This window comes from Triturus cristatus, chromosome 11 (assembly GCF_964204655.1).
Source record: "Triturus cristatus chromosome 11, aTriCri1.1, whole genome shotgun sequence".
In the NCBI taxonomy this organism is placed as follows: Eukaryota; Metazoa; Chordata; class Amphibia; order Caudata; family Salamandridae; genus Triturus; species Triturus cristatus.
In genome coordinates, this window is record NC_140594.1 from 1,139,622,670 (window position 1) to 1,139,627,436 (window position 4,767).

Genomic DNA, 4,767 nt, shown 5'->3' on the forward strand with positions numbered 1-4,767 from the left:
CTGGCTCCCAGTTAAAATCAAATCCTGAGCATGCTAGCGCTAGGATCAAAGAGAGAGGAGAGGGTTAGAGAGCTGCTATCTTGGTAAAGGCCTGAAACTGCTAGTTCCCAAGAGGGTCTGCACTTTCAGTTATGACTGACTGTGAGACGAGAAGATGAAGATTTTCTGCACCCAGCATACATTGCAGCATGCTTAGGCAAATGAGGAGCGAGACCCACCAATCCCTCGCCACTTCGCTGAAAGCTCCTCCTCTGCATAAAGAGAACACTTTTACAAGGGAGCAGAGTGGCGCAGCGGAAGCGTGCTGGGCCCATAACCCAGAGGTCAATGGATCAAAACCATCCTCTGCTATAATATTTCTTGTTTTTTCTTCTGAGAACCAATCTGTCATTTCCACGATACCAGCAAGGAAAAGCGCAGGCTTGTGCTAGCTATGTGAGAAAAGACTTCTCAACTATCTGTCTCTGCTGAAATACAAGCGAGTGATCGCCAAAGGATCAACCCCATACTTTGAAAGTAAAGATACCCAATTATAAACATAAATGACTGGTGGGACCGTCACACGTTTTTCTGGGCATGCTTTGAATGTCATTCTTGCCTTTTCGTTCTGCTCTTATCATTCTCCTGGGCATTTCATGGAAGGCACTCTCTTTCTCTTCGCTGCTTTGCTTCCAATGCTGCCTAAATATGTTCATTTCCACTATTTGTACTACTGCTTTCCATTTCTTCTCTTCTGCACAGATTTAGCCTTGGTTTCAATCCCCAGTTCCTTACCCTCTACAAGAAACTTTCTACTGCTTTTCATGTTGGTATCTAAACCAAATGCACCATTGAAACTGGTGCAAGATAGTCATTGAACTCGGGGTTGTAATCTTTAGAACCGAGAGCAACCACATCATAGGGCGTTGGTGGTATAGTGGTGAGCATAGCTGCTTCCCAAGCAGTTGACCCGGGTTCGATTCCCGGCCAATGCAGTGCAAATTTTTATATGTTCTCCAAGCAGGATTTGTTTTAATGCAACATGTCACAAAACGGAAATATCATGAACAGATTAATCAGACGTTAAATTTAAAAAAAAATGAAATACTTAGGCAGGCATCTCGATCGCCCCATCTGCTACATTCATTGTCCTATTAGATGCTATTTTCCAAAAAGCAGAGTCACCACTCACATGTGCTGGTAATAAATATGTTGCGGGCGGTAGACAATGAAAGGGCTGAACCCCGACCAGACATTCTAACTCTAGCATCTCTATATTAAAAAGCATTTCTAGGCAATATCTAGCATGTGAATAAAAGTAGGCAAGATCCACCGATGAATCTGGCAAAAGTCCCCAACGATTTTGTGCACACTTGTTCTCTCACCTGAATGCAGCGCCACCTTGTAGCCATCGGATGTAACTGCAGCTCACAAAATGTTATATCAGAGAGCAAGTTGAGAGGACTCCAAGAGGCAGATGTCCATGGAAAGAGCCTCTCACGACAGCAGGAAGGTTGGATATTTCAAGATGGCAACATTTCCTGTCCAACGTCCTCACGTCCCGAACGCTCCCAAACGCTCAAAAGCCTCACACCGGGCAAGCCCTCACCGGGTAGATCTCTGGCTCCCACTTAAAATCAAATCCTGAGCATGCTAGCGCTAGGATCAAAGAGAGAGGAGAGGGTTAGAGAGCTGCTATCTTGGTAAAGGCCTGAAACTGCTAGTTCCCAAGAGGGTCTGCACTTTCAGTTATGACTGACTGTGAGACGAGAAGATGAAGATTTTCTGCACCCAGCATACATTGCAGCATGCTTAGGCAAATGAGGAGCGAGACCCACCAATCCCTCGCCACTTCGCTGAAAGCTCCTCCTCTGCATAAAGAGAACACTTTTACAAGGGAGCAGAGTGGCGCAGCGGAGGCGTGCTGCGCCCATAACCCAGAGGTCGATGGATCGAAAGCATCCTCTGCTATAATATTTCTTGTTTTTTCTTCTGAGAACCAATCTGTCATTTCCACGCTACCAGCAAGGAAAAGTGCAGGCTTGTGCTAGCTATGTGAGAAAAGACTTCTCAACTATCTGTCTCTGCTGAAATACAAGCGAGTGATCGCCAAAGGATCAACCCCATACTTTGAAAGTAAAGATACCCAATTATAAGCATAAATGACTGATGGGACCGTCACACGTTTTTCTGGGCCTCCTTTGAATGTCATTCTTGCCTTTTCGTTCTGCTCTTATCATTCTCCTGGGCATTTCATGGAAGGCACTCCCTTTCTCTTCGCTGCTTTGCTTCCAATGCTGCCTAAATATGTTCATTTCCACTATTTGTACTACTGCTTTCCATTTCTTCTCTTCTGCACAGATTTGGCCTTGGTTCCAATCCCCAGTTCCTTACCCTCTACAAGAAACTTTCTACTGCTTTTCATGTTGGTATCTAAACCAAATGCACCATTGAAACTGGTGCAAGATAGTCATTGAACTCGGAGTTGTAATCTTTAGAACCGAGAGCAACCACATCATAGGGCGTTGGTGGTATAGTGGTGAGCATAGCTGCTTCCCAAGCAGTTGACCCGGGTTCGGGTTCGATTCCCGGCCAATGCAGTGCAAATTTGCATATGTTCTCCAAGCAGGATTTGTTTTAATGCAACATGTCACAAAACGGAAATATCATGAACAGATTAATCAGACGTTAAATTTTAAAAAAAATGAAATACTTAGGCAGGCATCTCGATCGCCCCATCTGCTAAATTCATTGTCCTATTAGATGCTATTTTCCAAAAAGCAGAGTCACCACTCACATGTGCTGGTAATAAATATGTTGCGGGCGGTAGACAATGAAAGGGCTGAACCCCGACCAGACATTCTAACTCTAGCATCTCTATATTAAAAAGCATTTCTAGGCAATATCTAGCATGTGAATAAAAGTAGGCAAGATCCACCGATGAATCTGGCAAAAGTCCCCAACGATTTTGTGCACACTTGTTCTCTCACCTGAATGCAGCGCCACCTTGTAGCCATCGGATGTAACTGCAGCTCACAAAATGTTATATCAGAGAGCAAGTTGAGAGGACTCCAAGAGGCAGATGTCCATGGAAAGAGCCTCTCACGACAGCAGGAAGGTTGGATATTTCAAGATGGCAACATTTCCTGTCCAGCGTCCTCTCACGTCCCGAACGCTCCCAAACGCTCAAAAGCCTCACACCGGGCAAGCCCTCACCGGGTAGATCTCTGGCTCCCAGTTAAAATCAAATCCTGAGCATGCTAGCGCTAGGATCAAAAAGAGAGGAGAGGGTTAGAGAGCTGCTATCTTGGTAAAGGCCTGAAACTGCTAGTTCCCAAGAGGGTCTGCACTTTCAGTTATGACTGACTGTGAGACGAGAAGATGAAGATTTTCTGCACCCAGCATACATTGCAGCATGCTTAGGCAAATGAGGAGCGAGACCCACCAATCCCTCGCCACTTCGCTGAAAGCTCCTCCTCTGCATAAAGAGAACACTTTTACAAGGGAGCAGAGTGGCGCAGCGGAAGCGTGCTGGGCCCATAACCCAGAGGTCAATGGATCGAAACCTTCCTCTGCTATAATATTTCTTGTTTTTTCTTCTGAGAACCAATTTGTCATTTCCACGCTACCAGCAAGGAAAAGCGCAGGCTTGTGCTAGCTATGTGAGAAAAGACTTCTCAACTATCTGTCTCTGCTGAAATACAAGAGAGTGATCGCCAAAGGATCAACCCCATACTTTGAAAGTAAAGATACCCAATTATAAGCATAAATGACTGGTGGGACCGTCACACGTTTTTCTGGGCATGCTTTGAATGTCATTCTTGCCTTTTCGTTCTGCTCTTATCATTCTCCTGGGCATTTCATGGAAGGCACTCTCTTTCTCTTCGCTGCTTTGCTTCCAATGCTGCCTAAATATGTTCATTTCCACTATTTGTACTACTGCTTTCCATTTCTTCTCTTCTGCACAGATTTGGCCTTGGTTTCAATCCCCAGTTTCATACCCTCTACAAGAAACTTTCTACTGCTTTTCATGTTGGTATCTAAACCAAATGCACCATTGAAACTGGTGCAAGATAGTCATTGAACTCGGGGTTGTAATCTTTAGAACCGAGAGCAACCACATCATTGGGTGTTGGTGGTATAGTGGTGAGCATAGCTGCTTCCCAAGCAGTTGACCCGGGTTCAATTCCCGGCCAATGCAGTGCAAATTTTTATATGTTCTCCAAGCAGGATTTGTTTTAATGCAACATGTCACAAAACGGAAATATCATGAACAGATTAATCAGACGTTAAATTAAAAAAAAATGAAATACTTAGGCAGGCATCTCGATCGCCCCATCTGCTACATTCATTGTCCTATTAGATGCTATTTTCCAAAAAGCAGAGTCACCACTCACATGTGCTGGTAATAAATATGTTGCGGGCGGTAGACAATGAAAGGGCTGAACCCCGACCAGACATTCTAACTCTAGCATCTCTATATTAAAAAGCATTTCTAGGCAATATCTAGCATGTGAATAAAAGTAGGCAAGATCCACCGATGAATCTGGCAAAAGTCCCCAACGATTTTGTGCACACTTGTTCTCTCACCTGAATGCAGCGCCACCTTGTAGCCATCGGATATAACTGCAGCTCACAAAATGTTATATCAGAGAGCAAGTTGAGAGGACTCCAAGAGGCAGATGTCCATGGAAAGAGCCTCTCACGACAGCAGGAAGGTTGGATATTTCAAGATGGCAACATTTCCTGTCCAATGTCCTCACGTCCCGAACGCTCCCAAACGCTCAA

The 4,767-nt window shown here is 44.7% G+C and overlaps 1 non-coding gene across 1 annotated transcript; it reads left to right on the top strand.

Annotated features, from left to right (window-relative positions):
* The first annotated feature begins 902 nt into the window (after nucleotides 1-902).
* On the top strand, nucleotides 903-974 carry TRNAG-CCC (transfer RNA glycine (anticodon CCC)). The gene has a single exon. It is a non-coding gene; the product is annotated as a tRNA-Gly (tRNA).
* The last annotated feature ends 3,793 nt before the right edge of the window (nucleotides 975-4,767 follow it).